Source organism: Scyliorhinus torazame, chromosome 4, assembly GCF_047496885.1.
Source record: "Scyliorhinus torazame isolate Kashiwa2021f chromosome 4, sScyTor2.1, whole genome shotgun sequence".
Classification (NCBI taxonomy): Eukaryota; Metazoa; Chordata; class Chondrichthyes; order Carcharhiniformes; family Scyliorhinidae; genus Scyliorhinus; species Scyliorhinus torazame.
In genome coordinates this window covers 57,082,870-57,104,644 of record NC_092710.1, presented here as the reverse complement: position 1 = coordinate 57,104,644, position 21,775 = coordinate 57,082,870, and the positions used below count along the sequence as shown (strand labels likewise).

The 21,775-nt window shown below is 42.2% G+C and overlaps 1 protein-coding gene and 1 non-coding gene across 2 annotated transcripts in view; one reads left to right on the top strand and one right to left on the bottom strand.

The window, feature by feature from the left end:
* Positions 1-21,775, bottom strand: part of LOC140410235 (NACHT, LRR and PYD domains-containing protein 3-like) — a 437,830-nt gene that overhangs the window by 167,319 nt on the left and 248,736 nt on the right. The gene's annotated exons all lie outside the window — the stretch shown is intronic.
* Positions 12,920-12,993, top strand: trnat-agu (transfer RNA threonine (anticodon AGU)). Its single transcript has one exon. It is a non-coding gene; the product is annotated as a tRNA-Thr (tRNA).

Genomic DNA, 21,775 nt, shown 5'->3' with positions numbered 1-21,775 from the left:
GCTGTTGCTGGCCTCGATGATGCCTTCCCAAAGCAGCCGCTGGACTTCCGACCTGATGAGGGTCCTGTCCTGGGTGCTGTACCGTCTGCTCCTGGTGGCGAAGGGTTTGCAATCTAGAGTTAGATTGGCAAAGAGGGAAGGTGGGTCGACCTTTAGGGTCATGAGGCCGCACACAGAAAGGGGTGATAAGGGCCTGCCGAATTTCAGAGTTAGTCTCTGGAGGTTGCACTGGAAGTCCAGGCCGAGGATTAGAGCAGCGCAGAGGTTAGGGAGGATGTAGAGGTGGAAGCTGCTGAATTCTATGCCCTGGACCGTGAGCGTGACCGGACAGTACCCCCGGATCGCTATGCAATGGGATCCGGAGGCCAGGGAGATTTTTTGGTTGGCGGGGTGTATCATGAGGGAGCAACGCCTTACCGTATCCATGTGTATGAAGCTCTTGGTGCTCCCGGAGTCCAGCAGGCAGGAGGTTACATGTCCGTCAAGTTTCACGCTGGTGGATGCGTTGGTCAGGTTATGCGGACGAGACTGGTCGATTGACATGGAGGCGAGTCTTGGTTGGTCGTCGGGTAATGGGCGGCTGGTGAGTCCGGGTCCTGGAACACTGGTGGTGTCCATGTGCTGAGGGGAAGACAAGATGGCGGCACCCGAAGATCTTGAGGGTTACAAAATGGCGGCGCCCATGAAACGCACGTGTTGCGCGGAGGAGAAGATGGCGGCGCCCACTGGCTGCACGTGGTCTGAGGGGGGGATGGCGGCGCCATTGTCCGTGATAGAGGGGGTGGGGGGGGGGCGATAGCGGCTACTGAGTGGGCCTGGCACACCGCGACGAAGTGCCCCTTCTTCCCGCAGGCTTTACAAAGAGCAGTGTGGGCCGGGCAGCGTTGGCGGGGGTGCTTCTGTTGGCCGCAAAAATAGCATCGGGGGCCCCCGCGTTCGCTGGCTGGTATTCAGCGCAGGCGTATTGGGTGGGCAGCGCCCCCACAGCGGCGGCTGTCTGTGGGGTCCACAAAGAGTAGGAGGGGTGGGCGCGCGGTTGGGGGTGTAGGACTGGACATTGCGCAGGGCGACCGTCAAGAAGAGCGCTAACATTTTAGTCTCTGCGAGGTCGCTGCCGTATGAGATCTGACCCAATTCCAGTCACAAAAGCGTCCTGCATAAGGAGGTCTGAGTGTTCCGTGGCCGTAATGGACTGACAGTCACAGTCCCGGACTAGTGGGGTTAGGACCCGCCAGAAGTCTTCTGTGGACTCACCAGGGATTTGAGTGCGAGTGGCGAGTGTGTACCTGGCGAAGAGCGTGTTCGTTTCTGTGCGTAGTTGTCCTTGAGAAGCGTCTTGGCTTCGGCGTAGTTCGGCGCGTCCTAGATTAACGGAAAGACTTTGGAGCTCAGACTGGAATATAAAATCTGAATCTTCTGAGCCTCTGGAACAGGGGTTGGTGCCGCGTTGATATACGCTTCGAAGCAAGCTAGCCAGTGCTGGAAGTCCTTTCTGGCACCGCTTGAGTGTGGATCCGGCTGCAGGCGATCCGGTTTGATACGGAGGTCCATCCTTAGAAACTGATAGCAATAAATTGAGGCGCGGTCAATTGGACAAAAGACGATAGTTGAATCCAACTGAGGCTTTATTGCTATCAGATGTGTGGCCTCCCACAGCAGCTGGCGAAGTGGCTGCTGGCTGGAGGACACGCATATTTATACAGGCAGGGATTACCGGCGATCCTACCGTACATCACCTAATACAGGTGCAACAGTGGTTTACCACACCAGCCTCCCCGAACAGGTGCCGGAATGTGGCGACTAGGGGCTTTTCAGAGTAACTTCATTGAAGCCTACTTGTGACAATAAGCCATTTTCACCGAAACTGAAAAAGACTGGGGTTGAACTGTTCCAAAATATCGCGAGAGGGAGAAAAATGTCAGGGACACGGAAGGAAAGAACCAAATGGAAGACCTGCGATCAGGTGGAGATTTGGTGGAGGCAGAGGTCCGAAACGCTTTTAAAAAGTACCTGCATCTGCACCAGATGTGCTGTAAGATGCAGGGCTATGGGCCGTGGGCAAGAAGACGGGATGAGAAAGGGCACCTAGGTGTCTTTGAGTCGGCATGGAGAAGATGGGCCGAATGTCATGTATCATTTGTTGGTTCTATTTCAATGACATCATGTAAGGCCCTAAAAGCACAAACACATTAGAAGTAATAGACCATTTCTGCCATTAAACCTTCTCCTTCATTCAGTTTGGTCCTAATTGATTTGGTTGTGGCCTGAACTCTACTTTCTTGCCTGTCCTCGGCAACGTGTGAGCCCCTTGTCAATCAGCAAATCACACTCTCTCAATCTTTCATCAATTCAAAGATCCAAAGTGCATAGGGGCCGAAGAAAATGTGTCTATTGCCCTTCAGGGATAAGACTTTCCTCCCCATCTATGTCTTACATGGGAGAGCGTGTGTTTTTATTTTGACGCAGAATACTATGCGCAGTATTGGCATGTTTTATTTCTCGAAGGATGTATATCCGTTGGAGGCGGTTCAGAAAAGGTTTACTGGGTTGACAGCTGGGTTGATAGCGGTGTTGCTATGGGTAAAGGTTGGACAACATGGATGTGTTCCACTGGAGTTCAGAAGAGTGAGGGGTGACTTGATTGAAGTATGTAAAATCCTGAACCCCACTGACAAGTAAATGCCTAAATGATGTTGCCTCTTCTGGATGTGTCCAGAACTCGGGGGCACTGCTTGAAAATGAGGGGTTGCTCTTCTGAGACAGGAGTTTTCTCTCCCGGAGCGGTGTGTCTCTCTGGGTTCACGGAGCGGAGAAACTATGACATCTTCTTCGCAGCCTTCAACACGTCATCAACGTAGATGAACATCTTGCCAAGGTCATCCCCACACCCCCACTACTTGCCTTCAAACAACCGCGCAACCTCAAACAAACCATTGTTTGCAGCAAACTACCCAGCCTTCAGAACAGCGACCACGACACCACTCGGCCCTGCCATGGCAATCTCTGCAAGACGTGCCAGATCATCGACATGGATACCACCATTACACGTGAGAACACCACCCACCAGGTAAGCGGTACATACTCGTGCGACTCGGCCAACGTTGTCTACCTCATACGCTGCAGGAAAGGATGTCCGGAAGCGTGGTACATTGGCGAAACCATGCAGACTTAATGACCTGCAAATGCTCACATTCAAAGCATTGTCTTGCACCTTTGACTTTGTCTATATATATGTTTCTGGAACATACCTCTTTATTCACCTGAGGAAGGAGCAGTGCTCCGAAAACTAGTGATTTGAAACAAACCTGTTGGACTTTAACCTAGTGTTGTAAGACTTCTTACTGTGCTCACCCCAGTCCAAGGGCGGCATATTCACATCATGATTCCCATTGAAACAGCAACCCAATCCCCTTCAGTACCGCTATCACTGCTTTCACCATCCTCTTGTGTAAGAGAATGCCGTTTGAGAAAATAAGAGTGATGGTTTAAATCTGAATCTGACATGAGGAGGAATTACCTCATTCAAGGGGTCATGAATCTGTGGAATTCTCTACCCCAGAGTTCAGTGGACGCTGGGACACTAAACAAGTTGAAGGCGGAGGCAGATAGGTTTTTAATTAGTAGTGGGATGAAGCGTTATAGGGAGCAGGTAGGAAGGTGGAGATCAATGATCGTATTGAATGGTAGAGCAGGTTCGAGGGGCTGAATTGCCTCCCCCTGCTCCTGGTTGTTGTAATCTTATGTTATGTTCTATGTGACAGATACTCCCTACTCCCACTAATACACATTCATTGGGATCAGGATTTCTACTCCGGACTCCCAGCAAGATGGTTAGGCAGACTGTTGCCTGGTCACAAAGCTGATTCAGCAGTACACGAGATTCTGCTAAATGCAAGAATTTTCGATCACACAGAACCTTCTCGAAACAGTTAAAGCAACAGAATCAAACGACACGGGCATGTTAGGGAATTTAACTTAATGACATTACTGATTGCATTACTGTATAACGGCGAGCATCGATCCAGCCTGTATCATAAACTATCGCCCAGCAAAAGGAAAGACCCGTTTATGCACAGATTTAGACAAAGTTATTGGTAATCGAAACTTACCAGGAACACCGACGATAGCAAGGATCGTGTAGAATACTTTTCTGGCCAATTGAATTGGGAGATGCATTTTGTCTGAATTGATGAGTCCCTTCGTGCCCGAGGCAATATCCTGAATGTAACTCGTGAGGAGTCACGTTCAAGGTTTCCTCAGTTTATACTTTCCAGCATCTCCACAGGGATAGTGCAATTGCAAAATTGCCGACCTTGTTTTTGTTTCGAACTTTGAACAAACACATTGCAGTAGCTGAGGTAGCTGTACCCTTGATGGTACAGAATTAGCTCTAAAGTTGAACTGGACCCACCCTCAAAAGCTCGATCTGTCAGGTCACATAAAGTACCCAATGGTGTTTGAAACAGCAATGGAGACATTCTGTCGAACAACATTAGCCCCATCTCTAGATTTTTGTCGTATTTCAGTGATGTTTTACATTTAGTGTTGATTCAAACGATGGCTAATGTCACCAAGTTGTCACAGCGCGGGAGCAGATCTTTGGAATACCACCAGAACCAAAGCTGCTGGAAATACATTCAGCCGGCCTGGCAGCATCGGTGGAGAGAGAAAGAGGGTTATCCTGCAGAGTGTCTGTGACTCCTTCATGAGACAGAATGAGAGTCACAGGGACTCGGAACGATAAGGCGCTTTCCCCCCACACATGCTGCCAGCCCTGCTGTCATTTTCCAGCAACTTCTGATTGTTTTTAATTCCAGCATCGAAAACATATTGTTTTTTTTAATCAAAAAAGAAATCTCATATCTGTGTCGGATCCTTGCAGAAACAGCTGACCCCCATTGCGAGCACAGCAATGCAATACCTTCCCCGAACGTCAGTGGCTTATTCAGTTTTCGTCCAGTTGAAATTGAATTCACAGTAATTTTAAACTGTCAATTTCAAAACCTAACCACGCTCTGTGTAAAAAAATAACCTGCCACAGTTTCAAATACTAATCAGACCACGTGTACAAAAATTAAAATGTTAACAAAGCACTGTGTACACAGTTCTATGTCCAAACCAAATGCAAACCATGCACTGGCTACAATATTTGAACCCTAACCATTCACTGTGGACATAATCCTACATCCCAACCACGCACTGTGTACATGGTGTTATATTTTAACTACGCAATGTGTACACGGCCTTAATCCTAACCTCGCACTGTATACACAGCCTTAATCCTAACCTCACACTATGTACATGGTCCTAATCCTAACCTCGCACCGTGTACATGGTTTTAATCCTAACCTCGCACCGTGTACATGGTCTTAATCCTAACCTCGCACTGTGTACATGGTCTTAATCCTAACCTCGCACTGTGTACATGGTCTTAATCCTAACCTCTCACTGGGTACATGGTCTCAATCCTAACCGCGCACTGTGTACATGGTCTTAATCCTAACCTCGCACTGGGTACATGGTCTTAATCCTAACCTCGCACTGTTACACGGCCTTAATCCTAACCTCACACTGTTACACGGCCTTAATCCTAACCTCGCACTGTGTACATGGTCTTAATCCTAACCTTGCACTGTGTACACGGCCTTAATATTAACCTCACACTGTGTACATGGTCTTAATCCTAACGTCGCACTGTGTACATGGTCTTAATCCTAACCTCGCACTGTGTACATGGTCTTAATCCTAACCTCGTACTGTGTACATGGTCTTAATCCGAACCTCACACTATGTACACGATCTTAATCCTTACCTCGCACTGTGCACACAATCTTAATCCTAACCATGCACTGTATACACGGTCTTAATACTAATCTCGCACTGTGTACATGGTCTTAATCCGAACCTCGCACTATGTACACGGTTTTATATCCTACCTATGCAATGTACATGGTCTTATATCATAACTACGTAATGTGTACAATGTCTTATATCCGAACCATGGCATGTGTACAGGATCTTATATCCTAACCACGCACTGTACACACGGTTTCAAATCCAAACCATGCATTGTGTGCATGGCTTCAAATCGTAGTATCTAACTGAGTATAATATTCCGAATCCTAAATAAGTACTGTGTTCTACATTACAAATCCTTACTGACACAATCGGTACAAATCTCCAAATCCTAACCACACACTAGGTACACACTTCAAATATTAATGCGGCACAATGTACAAAATTCAAATCCACAACGAGTTACAATGTAGAAAAAACAATCCTAACGCAACACTAGTATTCATCTTTGCCGCACTCTGTCCCGTTTCCAGTTGAAATTTTGCACATTGTGCAGCATTAATATTTGAAGTTTGTGCATAGATTGAAATTCTAACAACGCACTGTGTATACAGTATCAAATTCTAACAACAAACTGTGTATACAGTATCAAATTCTAACAACAAACTGTGTATACAGTATCAAATTCTAACAACGCACTGTGTATACAGTATCAAATTCTAACAACAAACTGTGTACACAGTTCCAAATTCTAACAATGCACTGGTGTGTACACAGTTTCAAATTCTAACAATGCATTGTTTCCCCGGTTTCAAATTCTAACAATGCACTGTGTACACAGTTCCAAATTCTAACAACACACTGTGTACACAGTTCCAAATTCTAACAACGCACTGTGTACACAGTTCCAAATTCTAACAACGCACTGTGTACACAGTTCCAAATACTAACAACGCACTGTGTACACAATTCCAAATTCTAACAACTAACTGTGTACACAGTTCCAAATCCTAACAACGCACTGTGTACACAATTCCAAATTCTAACAACAAACTGTGTACACAGTTCCAAATTCTAACAACACACTGTGTACACAGTTCCAAATTCTAACAATGCACTGTGTACACAGTTCCAAATTCTAACAATGCACTGTGTACACAGTTCCAAATTCTAACAACACAGTGTACACAGTTCCAAATTCTAACAACAAACTGTGTACACAGGTTCAAATTCTACCAACGCACTGTCTACACAGTTTCAAATTCTAACAACGCACTGTGTACACAGTTCCAAATTCTAACAACAAACTGTGTACACAGTTCCAAATTCTAACAATACACTGTCAACACAGTTCCAAATTCTAACAATGCACTGTGTACACAGTTCCAAATTCTAACAACGCACTGTGTATTCAGTTCCAAATTCTAACAATGCACTGTGTACACAGTTCCAAATTCTAACAAGGCACTGTGTACACAGTTCCAAACTCGAACAATACACTGCATACACAGTTCCAAATTCTAACAACGCACTGTGTACACAGTTCCAAATCCTAACAACGCACTGAGTACACAATTCTAAATTCTAACAACAAACTGTGTACACAGTTCCAAATTCTAACAATACACTGTGTACACAGTTCCAAATTCTAACAATGCACTATGTACACAGTTCCAAATTCTAACAATGCACTGTGTACACAGTTCCAAATTCTAACAACGCACTGTGTACACAGTTCCAAATTCTAGCAACGCACTGTGTACACAATTCCAAATTCTAACAATGCACTGTGTACACAGTTCCAAATTCTAACAACGCACTGTGTACACAGTTCCAAATACTAACAACGCACTGTGTACACAATTCCAAATTCTAACAACTAACTGTGTACACAGTTCCAAATCCTAACAACGCACTGTGTACACAATTCCAAATTCTAACAACAAACTGTGTACACAGTTCCAAATTCTAACAATACACTGTCAACACAGTTCCAAATTCTAACAATGCACTGTGTACACAGTTCCAAATTCTAACAACGCACTGTGTATTCAGTTCCAAATTCTAACAATGCACTGTGTACACAGTTCCAAATTCTAACAAGGCACTGTGTACACAGTTCCAAACTCGAACAATACACTGCATACACAGTTCCAAATTCTAACAACGCACTGTGTACACAGTTCCAAATCCTAACAACGCACTGAGTACACAATTCTAAATTCTAACAACAAACTGTGTACACAGTTCCAAATTCTAACAATACACTGTGTACACAGTTCCAAATTCTAACAATGCACTATGTACACAGTTCCAAATTCTAACAATGCACTGTGTACACAGTTCCAAATTCTAACAACGCACTGTGTACACAGTTCCAAATTCTAGCAACGCACTGTGTACACAATTCCAAATTCTAACAATGCACTGTGTACACAGTTCCAAATTCTAACAACGCACTGTGTACACAGTTCCAAATACTAACAACGCACTGTGTACACAATTCCAAATTCTAACAACTAACTGTGTACACAGTTCCAAATCCTAACAACGCACTGTGTACACAATTCCAAATTCTAACAACAAACTGTGTACACAGTTCCAAATTCTAACAACACACTGTGTACACAGTTCCAAATTCTAACAATGCACTGTGTACACAGTTCCAAATTCTAACAACAAACTGTGTACACAGTTCCAAATTCTAACAACACACTGTGTACACAGATCCAAATTCTAACAACAAACTGTGTACACAGGTTCAAATTCTACCAACGCACTGTCTACACAGTTTCAAATTCTAACAACGCACTGTGTACACAGTTCCAAATTCTAACAACAAACTGTGTACACAGTTCCAAATTCTAACAATACACTGTCAACACAGTTCCAAATTCTAACAATGCACTGTGTACACAGTTCCAAATTCTAACAACGCACTGTGTATTCAGTTCCAAATTCTAACAATGCACTGTGTACACAGTTCCAAATTCTAACAAGGCACTGTGTACACAGTTCCAAACTCGAACAATACACTGCATACACAGTTCCAAATTCTAACAACGCACTGTGTACACAGTTCCAAATTATAACAATGCACTCTGTACAGTTCCAATTTCGAACAATACACTGCATACACAGTTCTAAATTCTAACAACGCACTGTGTACACAATTCCAAATTCTAAACGCACTCTGAACACAATTTCAAATTCTAACAACACAGTTTCAAATTCTAACAACACAGTGTACACATTTACACATTCTAACAACAAACTGTGTATACAGTTTCAAATTCTAACAACGCACTGTAAACACAGTTTCAAGTTCTAACAACATACTGTGTACACATTTTCAAATTCTAACAACAAACTGTGTACACATTTTCAAATTCTAACAACAAACTGTGTACTGTTCCAAATTCTAACAATGCACTGTGTACACTTTTTCAAATTCTAACAACACACTGTGTACAGAGTTTCAAATTCTAACAACACATTGTGTACAGAGTTTCAAATTCTAACAACAAACTGTGTACACAGTTTCAAATTCTAACAATGCACTGTGTACACAGTTTCAAATTCAACAATGCACTGTGTACAGTTTCAAATTCTAACAACAAACGGTATACAGTTTTAAATCCTAACAACGCACTGTCTACACAGTTTCAAATTTTAACAACCCACTGTGTGCACCGTTTCAAATTCAAGCAGAGTACTGTGTACTCAGTTTCAAATTCTAATAACATACTGTGTACAGTTTCAAATTCTAAAAATGCACTGTGTACACAGTTTCAAATTCTAACAACACTGTGAACACAATTTCAAAGTCTAACAACGAACAGTGTACTCAGTTTCAAAGTCCAACAACAAACTGTGTTTGCAGTTTCAAATTCTGTGTACATAGTTTCAAATTCTAACAACAAACCATGTACATGGTTTCAAATTCTAACAACGCACTGTATACACATTTTCAAATTCTAACAACAAACTGCACACAGTTTCAAATTCGAGCAACGTACTGTGTACACTGTTTCAAAATCTAACAATGCACTGTGTACACGGTTTAAAATTCTAACAGCGCACTGTGTGCACAGTTTGAAATTCTAACAACACACTGTGTACCTGCAGGACATTGTTATCATTGCTCTACTGTTACTTGGAAAATAAGCTATGATGGAAACTACAAATTCAGGGCAGCAAAACCTGTTAAATATGACAGAAGCTTGGATACCGAGAACGACTGAGCCACGATTCAAAAATATCACATTTACTCAGTTAGAACTGGAGCAAAATTAGAGAGAAAAATCTCGTAATCGAAAGCAAAGTAATCGAGCTCAGTGTTTCCTTCTCTGTTGTGAAGGGATGCATTTTGGGAGAACTAACAAGGCAAGGAAATATGCAATGAACAGTAAGAGACTAGAAAGTACAGAGGATCAGAGGTTATTTGGGGTACATGCCCAAAGATCCTTGTAGGGAGCAGGACAGATAGATAACGTGGTTAAAAAAGCATATGGGCAACGTGTCCTTATTAGCTGAGGCATAGAATATATGAGTAGGAACGTCATAATGGAGCTGTATAAAATTCCTGTTTGACCACAGCTAGAATACTGTGTGTATTTCTGTTTGCCGCACTATAGGAAGGGTGCAAAAGGGTGCAGAGAAGATTCAGCAGTATGTTGCCTGGGCTGGAGCATTCCAGCTATGAAGAGAGGCTGATTAGGCTGGGGTTGTTTTGTTCGAGCACAGAATGCTGATGGGGAACCTCATACAGTTATATAAATTTATAAAGGATATAGATAGGGTAAATAGGGTGGAAACAGTCCTCTTAATAGAGGGGTCAATAACCAGGGACAATAGATTTAAGACAAGGAGAAGGAGATTTAGAGCGGATTTGAGGACAAACTATTTGACCCAGAGTGTGGTGGGAATCTGGAATTCACTGTCTGACAAGGTGGTAGAGGCGGGAACGCTCACGACATACAAGAAGCATTTAGATGGGCACTTAAACGCTATAGCATATAAAGCCGCGGACCAAGTGCTAGAAAATCGGATTAGAGTAGATTAGTGTTTGATGGCCGGCACAGGCACAATGGGCCGAGTGGTCTCATTGTGCACTGAAAAACTATATTACTTTATGTTTCTGAACTCAAGAAATGAACAATGGTCTTTGCACTTGCTCCCTCTAGTCTTTTTTTAGAGTTAAATAATAAAGAAGTTGTTTATTGGGTAATAAAATGAGGAAAACATCAGATCCAGCTACTACATATAGTTTCTGAGGGTCTGATGATCCTCATGTGAAAGAGTCGAGGAAAGGCAGTCACTATCAACAGTCACAATACATTAATGACTTTGTCTAAATGATCAGTGATTAATCAGAACTATTCAGTAAACATAAATGAAATGAAAATCGCTTATTGTCACAAATAGGCTTCAAATGAAGTTACTGCTTCATTTTCAGTTCATGTTAAAATTCTCTCCTGACATTGTCCTGAATGAAACCACAATCGATTTCTGGTCATGTTCACTCACTTCCCAGTTCGACCAATCATTTCCTGTTTGTTTACTTATCCCATGCAGAACTGCTACAAATCCAGCATTTCCATTAATAAATGCAATTTTACAGTTTCAAAGACCAGTGCCCATGAATATTTTAATTTGCACTCGGAAGGCCCGTATGAGATGGCAAGAAAACTGATGTTGAATCAAAATGATTGAAATCTGTTCTAAACTTGCACGCTAAGCTTGCATGCTGGTGCTGTGGCTTCGATGGTTTAAGCGCCTGTCTAGTAAACAGGAGATCCTGAGTTTAAATCTCAGCAGTGCCTTCAATGGAAAATAACAGCTGGAGAAATGCTCAACATTTCATGGTGAATGCAAAAAATGTTGGCAATGTCCCCGCAATGCGAACCTTAAAGCTCGCTTTCCCTTGTGTGCTGAAGCACTTTTTTCAAACCTTTTAACTCGCATTTTCAACTCATCTTCAATTTTGCTCACCTACACCATCGCATTTCCTCCTCGCTTCAGCCCTGTAGAAGGATCACGCGCATTTGAAACTTTAACTCTGTGTCTGGCACCACGGATATCCTCAGATTTTTTAAGATTTTACCCTCTCACTTTTAGTTTCTCTTGCAGATTTGCAGCATCCGCGGTATTTTCCTTTGAATGCATAATAGGATTTACCTCAAGAAAACCTGGAGCAACATTTTAAAAGTATAGCAACGACAACAGAGTGTAACGATTGAATAATTAACTGATTTGCTCTGCCGAAGAGTGACCCTGAGTCGAAACAATTGCTCAGTTCTCTCTTCCCAGATGCCGCCAGAACCGCTGAGAACTTATATTTCACCGAATTAAATGTAATCTTCAAAGCCTTGAAGTGACAGTGCAGGTCCGGGGGTAACAACTGATGTCACATCACAAGTCACTGGTAAGAAGCGAGTAGTTGGTGCAAGCTGAAGAATTTGTGAAAGGAAGCCAAACGGAGGCTGCTGCTCTGCCTGCGAGTAAAATGAGCTGGAGAGGCTGCATCACCAAAGAAGGAAATTCAAAACATCCCTCATGAGACGTTGAAGTAAATTATGAGAACCAGCAAAGATTGGGCCTTGGTAGCTCATTCGGTAGAGCTTCATACTTTTATTATGAGGGTCCAACGTTCAAGTCCCTATCAGGGCTCTTACTTTGGTTCAAGACGTTTGCTTCCCAATGAACAACAAAAAAGAAGAATAAAGAATGCAGAACGGGTCAGGGAAAACGGAAGAACGGTGACAATATCATCTTTGCTAAAGTGCAACAGCCATGGAGAATTGTCTAGAAGTTTGCTTCATTTTCAGTTCATGTTAAAATTCTCTCCTGACATTGTCCTGTATTATACCACAATAGATTTCTGGTCATGTTCACTCACTTCCCAGTTCGACCAATCATTTCCTGTTTGTTTACTTATCCCATGCAGAACTGCTACAAATCCAGCATTTCCAGTAATAAATGCAAGTTTACAGTTTCAAAGACTAGTGCCAATGAATATTTTAATTTGCACTCGGAAGGCCCGTATGAGATGTCAGGAAAACTGATGTTGAATCAAAATGATTGAAATCTGTTCTAAACTTGCACGCTAAGCTTGTATGCTGGTGCTGTGGCTTAGATGGTTAAAGCGCCTGTCTAGTAAACAGGAGATCCTGAGTTTAAATCTCAGCAGTGCCTTCAATGGAAATTATCGGCTGGAGTGATGCTCAACATTTCATGGTGAATGCAGAAAATGTTGGCGCAATCCCTGCAACACCAACCTTAAAGCTTGTTTTCCCTTGTGTGCTGAAGCACTTTTTTCAAACCTTTTAACTCCCATTTTCCGCTCATCTTCAATTTTGCTCACCTACACCATCTCATTCCCTCCTCGCTTCAGCCCTGTAGAAGGATCACGCGCATTTGAAACTTTAACTCTGTGTCTGGCACCACGGATAACCTCAGAATTTTAAAGATTTTATCCTCTCACTTTTAGTTTCTCTTGCAGATTTGCAGCATCCACGGAATTTTCCTCTGAATGCATAATAGGATTTACCTCAAGAAAACCTGGAGGAACATTTTAAAAGTATAGCAACGACAACAGAGTGTAACGATTGAATGATTAACTGATTTGCTCTGCCTAAGAGTGACCCTGAGTCGAAAAAATTGCTCAGTTCTTTCTTCACAAATGCTTCCAGAACCGCTGAGAACTTCCATCTTTTCCCCTTTTTCTTTGAGATTTCACATCCGCACTAATTTGCTTTTATATTGAACAATTTATGTTGCTGTACGTTAGCAAGAACAATTCGGGCGGGAGAAATAGCGGTCCGTTTTGCATGAAGATTTGGTGCTGACAAATCTATTTCCACCCAAAAACTTTGAGATTTTGACACTTTGCAACTTGACCGGTTAACCTTACTTGCATTCACACTTTGCCACAACAAACACCAGATGACACCCTTTACTCTCTCTCACAATACAATCTGTGTCTTTGTAGCTTCCCACTTATATTTCACCGAATTAAACGTAATCTTCAAAGCCTTGAAGTGACAGTGCAGGTCCGGGGATAACAACTGATGTCACATCACAAGTCACTGGTAAGAAGCGAGTAGTTGGTGCAAGCTGAAGAATTTGTGAAAGGAAGCCAAACGGAGGCTGCTGCTCTGCCTGCGAGTAAAATGAGCTGGAGAGGCTGCATCACCAAAGAAGGAAATTCAAAACATCCCTCATGAGACATTGATATAACCTATGAGAAAACCCCATCACTGGGTCTTCATAGCTCAGTCGGTCCAGCACCAGATTTTTAATCTGAGGGTCCAGGATTCGAGTTCCTGTCAGGGCTCCTATTTTGCCTCTGGGCGTTTGCTTCCGAAGAAACAATAGGAAAATGAATTTAAAAATGCAGGATGCTTCAGGGAAAGTGCAAGAATCGTGACAACATCATCTTTGCCAAATTGCAACCCCCATCGAGATTTTTCAACAATTTTGCTCCGTTTTCAGTTTCTGTTAAAACTCGGCTTGTCCTGCATTATAAGCCTATAGTTTTCAGGTCATTTTCACTCACTTCCCAATTCGCCAAGTATTTCCTGTTTGTTTACTTCTTCCCTGCAGGACTGCTATGAATTAATTTCTTCCAGAAATAAATGCAATTTGTACAATTTGAAAAGCCCAGCACCGATTAACCTTGTAATTTACCCTCTCAATGCCCGCATAAGAAATCAAAAAAACTAAAGTTGAATTATAATGATGGGAATCTGTTCTAAACTTGCAAGATGGGCTTACAGATTGTGCTGTGACTTAAATGGATAAAGAGCTTCTCTTGTGAACAGGAGGTGCTGTGTTCAAATCTCAGCAGTGCCTTCATACTTTTAGATCAAAGCAAGAAGATTGAGATGACATACTTCATGTTGAAAGTAGCAAACTCTGGCAAAATCTCTGTTGCACCAACCTTGAAGCTTGTTTTCTGTCACACCTTTTGCAAACTTTTCAGCTCCCATTTCCCGCTAAACTTCAATTTTGCTCACCTACTCCATCGCATTTCTTCCTCGCTTCAGCTCTGAAAAGGGATCACAAGAGTTTGCAACCTTAAGTTTCTGTCTGGCTCCACAGATATCCTCAGATTTTCTGTGCTCTAATCCTCTTATTTTTAGTTTCTCACACAGATTTGCAGCAGCCGCAGTATTTTCCTTTGAATGCATGACAGGATTTACCTCAGAAAATCCAGAAGGAACATGTTGAATGTTTGTCAGTGAGCAACGATTGAATGAGTAAATGATTTACTCTCTTAAGAGTGACCCAGACTCAAAGCGTTTGCTCAGTTCTCTCTTCACAGCTGCTGCCAGATCCGCTGAGATTTTCCATCATTATATATTTTTCCTTCAGATATCACATCCGCAGTAATTTGCTTTTCTATTGTACGATTTATGTTGCTGCACATTAGCAAGAACGAGTCGGGCGGGAGAAATGACGGAGTGTTTTGCATAACGATATGGTGCTGTAAGATCGATTTGCACCCTGAAGCTTTGCGATTCACTCAATTTGCGACTTTACCGGGTGAGCTTATTTGCGTTTTCACTCTGCCGCAACAAACACCAGATGACACCCTTTACTCTCTCAAAATACAATCTGTGAATTTGAAGCTTCCCACTAAGATCTCACCGAACTAAACGTCATGTTCAAAGTTTTGAGTTCCCAGTGCAGGTCGGTGGGTAACAGTTGTCACATCACAAGTCACTGGTAAGAAGCGAGTAGTTGGTGAAAGTTGAAGAATTTGTAAAAGGAAACCAAAGTGAGCTTGCCGGTTTGTCTGCGAGGGAAATAAGCTGGAGAAGCTGCATTACCAAACAAGGAAATTCGGAACATCCCTCACAAGACATTGAAATAACCCATGAGAAAGCTCCATCACTGCGTCTTGTTAGCTCAGTCAGTAGAGCATCCGATGTTTAATCTGAATGTTCAGGGTTCGCGTTTCTGTCAGGGTTCTTAATTTGGCTCAGGACGTTTGCTTCCCGATGAACAATAGGAAAATGAATATAAAATGCAGGATGCTTCAGAGAAAGTGGAAAAATCGTGACAACATCACTTTCGCCAAATTGCAACCCCCATCGGGAATTTTCATCAATTTTGCTCCGTTTTCAGTTTCTGTTAAAACTCTCTCCTGGGCTTGTCCTGCATTATAACCCTATAGTTTTCTGGACATTTTCACTCATTCCCCAATTCGCCAAGCATTTCCTGTTTGTTTACTTCTTCCCTGCAGAACTGCTATAACTTCATCACTTCCAGAAATAAATGCAATTTGTACAATTTCAAAAGCCGAGTGAGGATGAATATTTTAATTTGCCCTCTCAATGCCCACATGAGAAATCAACAGAACTAATGTTGAATTAAAATGATGGGAATCTGTTCTAAACTTGCAAATCTCAATTGCCGATTGGTGTTGTGGCTTAGATGGTTAAAGTCCCTGCCTTGTAAACAGGATGTCCTGAATTCAAATCTCAGCAGTACCTTCATGCTTTTAGATCAAAGCAAGTAGGTTGAGAAGAGATTCTTCATGGTGAAGGTTGTAAACTGGCAAAATCCCTGTTGCACCAACCTTGAAGCTTGTTTTCTGTCACATTTTTTGCAAATCTTTCAGCTCCCATTCCCGCTAAACTTCAATTTTGCTCACCTACTCCATCGCATTTCCTCCTCGCTTCGGCTCTGAAAAGTGATCACAAGGGTTTGCAACCTTAAGTTTGTGTCTGGTTCCACAGATATACTCAGATTTCCCTAGCTCTAATCCTCTTATTTTCAGTTTCTCACGCAGATTTGCAGCATCAGCAGTATTTTCCTTTGAATGCATGACAGGATTTACCTCAGGAAATCCAGAAGGAACATGTTGAATCTTTGTCAGTGATCTTAATGAGCAACGGTTGAATGATTAAATGATTTACTCTCTTAAGAGTGACCCAGACTCCAAGCGTTTGCTCGGTTCTCTCTTCACAGCTGCTGCCAGACCCGCTGAGATTTTGCATCATTTCCTATTTTTCCTTCAGATATCACATCCGCAGTAATTTGCTTTTCTATTGTACGATTTATGTTGCTGCACGTTTGCAAGAACGAGTCGGGTGGGAGAAATGATGGAGTGTTTTGAATAAAGATATGGTGCTGTAAGATCGATTTGCACCCTGAAGCTTTGCAATTCACACAATTTGCTACTTTACCAGATGAGCTTACTTGCGTTCACACTCTGCCACAACAAACACCAGATGACACCCTTTACTCTCTCTCACAATACAAACTATCTTTGAAGCTTCCCACTAAGATCTCACCGAACTAAGCGTCATCTTCAAGGCCTTGAGTTCCCAGTGCAGGTCGGTGGGTAACAGTTGTTACATCACAAGTCACTGGTAAGAAGCGTGTAGTTGGTGCAAGCTGAGGAATTTGTGAAAGGAAGCCAAAGGGAGCTTGCCGGGTTGTCTGCGAGGGAAATAAGCTGGAGAGGCTGCATCACCAAACATAGAAATTCAAAACATCCCTCACAAGACATTGCAATAACCTATGAGAAAACCGCATCACTGGGTCTTGATAGCTCCGTCGGTAGCGCATCAGATGTTTAATCTGAGTGTCCAGAGTTCGAGTTCCTGTCAGGCCTCTTATTTTGGCTCAGGACGTTTGCTTCCCAATGAACAATAGGAAAATTAATGAAAAATGCAGGATGCTTCAGGGAAAGTGGAAGGATCAGGACAATATCACCTTCGCCCAATTGCAACGCCCATCGAGAATTTTCATGAATTTTGCTCGGTTTATTTTAAAACTCTCTCCTGGGCTTGTCCTGCATTATAACTCTCTAGTTTTCTGCTCATTTTCACTCACTTCCCAATTCGCCAAGCATTTCCTGTTTGTTTACTTCTTCCTTGCAGAACTGCTATAAATTGATATCTTCCAGAAATAAATGCAATATGTCCAGTTTCAAAAGCCCAGCGCCGATTAATATTTTAATTTGCCCTCTCAAAACCCGCGTGAGATATCTTAGTGGGAAGTTTCAAAGACACAGATTGTATTGTGAGAGAGTAAAGGGTGTCATCTGGTGTTTGTTGCGGCAGAGTGTGAATGCAAGTAAGCTCATCCGGTAAATTAGCAAATTGTGTGAATCGCAAAATTTCAGGGTGCAAATAGATCTGTCAGCAGCATATCGTTATGCAAAACACTCCATCATTTCTCCCGCCCGACTCGTTCTTGCTAACGTGCAGCAACATAAATCATACAATAGAAAAGCAATTTACTGTGGATGTGATATCTGAAGGAAAAATATATAATGATGGAAAATCTCAGCGGGTCAGGCAGCAGCTGTGAAGAGAGAACCGAGCAAATGCTTGGAGTCTGGGTCACTCTTAAGAGAGTAAATCATTTAATCATTCAATCATTGCTCACTAAGATCACTGACAAACATTCAACATGTTCCTTCTGGATTTCCTGAGGTAAATGCTATCAAGCATTCTAAGCAAAATGCTGAAAATCTGCGTGAGAAACTAAAAACGGGAGGATTAGAACTCAGAAAGTCTGAGAATATCTGTGGAGCCAGACACAAACTTAAGGTTGCAAATACTGGTGTTCCCTTTTCAGAGGTGAAGCGAGGAGGAAATGCGATGGAGTAGGTGAGCAAAATTGAATGGGAGCTGAAAGATTTGCAAAAAGTGTGACAGAAAACAAGCTTCAAGGTTGGTGCTGCAGAGATTTCACCAGAGTTTGCTAGTTTCGCCATGAAGCATCTTTTGTCAATCTACTTGCTTTGATCTAAAAGTATGAAGGCACTGCTGAGATTTGAATTCAAGATATTTATTCACAAGACAGGTGATTTAGCCTTCGAAGCCACAACACCAACCTGCAAGATTGCTTTGCAAGTTTAGATCAGATTCCCATCATTTTAATTCAACATTAGTTTAGTTGATTTCTCATGTGGGCACTGAGAGGGCAAATTAAAATATTCATGTGCACTGGGCTTTTGAAACTGTGCAAACTGCATTTATTTCTTGAAGTTATGAATTTATAGCAGTTCTGCAGGGAAGAAGTAAACAAACAGGAAATGCTTGGCGAATTGGGGACTGAGTGAAAATGACCTGAAAACTATAGAGTTATAATGCAGGACAAGCCCAGGAGACAGTTTTAACATAAACTGAAAACAGAGCAAAATTGATGAAAATTCTCGATGGGCGTGGCAATTTGGCGAAGATGATGTTGTCACGATCCTTCCACTTTCCCTGAAGCATCTTGCATTTTTTATTCATTTTCCTATTGTTCATTGGGAAGCAAACGTCCTGAGCCAAAAAAGGAGGCCTGACAGGAACTCGAACCCTGAACATTCAGATTAAACATCGGATGCTCTACTGACTGAGCTATCAAGACGTAGTGATTGAGTTTTCTCATAGACTATTTCAATGTCTTGTGAGGGATAATTTGAATTTCTGTGTTTGGTGATGCAGCCTCTCCAGCTTATTTCCCTCGCAGACAAACCGGCAGGCTCCATTTACCTACCTTTCACAAATTCTTCAGCTTGCACCAACTACTCGCTTCTTACCAGTGACTTGTGATGTGACAACTATTGTTACCCCTGGACCTGCACTGGGAACTCAAAGCTTTGAAGATGCCGTTTAGTTCGGTGAGATCTTAGTGGGAAGCTTCAAAGACACAGATTGTATTGTGAGAGAGAGTAAAGGTGTTTGTTGCGGCAGAGTGTGAATGCAAGTAAGCTCATCTGGGAAAGTAGCAAATTGTGTGAATCGCAAAGCTTCAGGGTGCAAATAGATCTGTCAACACCACATCTTCATGCAAAACACTCCATCATTTCTCCCGCCCAAATCGTTCTTGCTAACGTGCAGCAACATAAATCGTACAATAGAAAAGCAAATTACTGCGGATGTGATATCTGAAGGAAAGATATATAATGGTGGAAAATCTCAGCGGGTCTGGCAGCAGCTGTGAACAGAGAACCGAGCAAACACCTGGAGTCTGGGTCATTCTTAAGAGAGTAAATCATTTAATCGTTCAATCGTTGCTCACTAAGATCACTGACAAACATTGCATGTTCCTTCTGGATTTCCTGAGGTAAATCCTGTCATGCATTCAAAGGAAAATACTGCAGATGCTGCAAATCTGAGTGAGAAACTAAAAATGAGAGGATTAGAGCTCAGAAAATCTGAGGATATCTGTGGAGCCAGACAAAAACTTAAGGTTGCAAATCCTTGTGATCCCTTTTCAGAGCTGAAGCGAGGAGGAAATGCGATGGAGTAGTTGAGGAAAATTGAAGTTTAGCGGGAATGGGAGCTGAAAGGTTTGCAAAAAGTGTGACAGAAAACAAGCTTCAAGGTTGGTGCTGCCGAGATTTTGTCAGAGTTTGCTACTTGCACCATGAAGCATTTCTTCTTCATGTACTTGCTTTGATCTAGAAGTATGAAAGCACTGCTGAGATTTGAATTCAGGATCTTCTCGTTGCAAGACAGACGACTTAACCATCCTAGCAACAACACCAGTCTGCAAGTTTGCTTTTCAAGTTTAGAACAGATTCCCATCATTTTAATTCAACATTAGTTATGTTAATATCTCACGCGGGCTTTGAGAGGGCAAATTAAAATATTCATCGGCACTGGGCTTTTGAAACTGTACAAATTGCAGTTATTTCTGGAAGATATGAATTTATAGCAGTTCTGCAGGGAAGACGTAAACAAACAGGAAATGCTTGCCGAATTAGGAAGTGATGAAAATGACCAGAAACCTATAGAGTTATAATGCAAGAGACACCCATGAGAGAGTTTTGAGAAAAACTGAAAATGGAGGAAAATTGGTGAAAATCCTCGATTACTGTTGCAATTTGGCGAAGGTGATGTTGTCACGGTTCTTCCACTTTTCCTGAATCATCCGGCACTTTTTATTCATTTTCCTATCGTTCATTGGGAAGCAAACATCCTGAGCCAAAATAAGAGCCCTGACCCTCAGATTAAAAGTCTGATGCTCTACCAACTGAGCTATCAAAGCCCAATGATGGAACTGGCTTTGAAGATTACATTTAGTTCTGTAAGATATTTGTGGAAAGCTTCAAAGACACAGATTATATTTTGAGATAGTAAAGGGTGTCATCTGGTGTTTGTTGTGGCAGAGTGTGAATGCAAGTAAGCTCATCTAGTAAAGTAACAAATTGTGTGAATCGCAAAGCTTCAGGGTGCAAATAGATCTGTGAGCATTATATCTTTTGCAAAATACTCCATCATTTCTCCCGCCCAACGCGTTCTTGCTAACGTACAGCAACATTAATCAAGGCTTTGAAAATGACGTTTAGTTCGGTGAGATCTTAGTGGGAAGCTTCAAAGACACAGATTGTATTGTGAGAGAGTAAAGGGTGTCATCTGTTGTTTGTTGCAGCAGAGTGTGAATGCAAGTAAGCTCACCCGGTAAAGTAGCAAACTTAGCTTTGCACTAAGATCTCACCAAACTAAGCGTCATCTTCAAAGCCTTGAGTTCCCAGTGCAATTCGGTGGGTAATAGTTGTCACATCACAAGTCACTGGTAAGAAGCGAGTAGTTGATGCAACCTGATGAATTTGTAAAAGGGTGCCATAGGGAGCTTGCCGGTTTGTCTGCTAGGAAAATAAGCTGGAGAGGCTGCATTACCAAACAAGGAAATTCAAAACATCCTTCACAAGACATTGAAATAACCTAGTCGATAGAGCATCAGACCTTTAAGCTGAGAGACCAGGATTCGAGTTCCTGTCAGGACTCTTATTTTGGATGAGGACGTTTGCTTCCCAATGAACAATAGCAAATGAATATAAAATGCAGGATGCTTCAGGGAAAGTGGAAGAATCGTGACAACATCACCTTCGCCAAATTGCAACGCCCATCGAGAATTCTTATCAATTTTGCTCTGTTTTCAGTTAATGTTAAAACTCTCTCCTGGGCTTGTCATGCATTATAACCCTATAGTTTTCAGGTGATTTTCATTCACTTCCCAA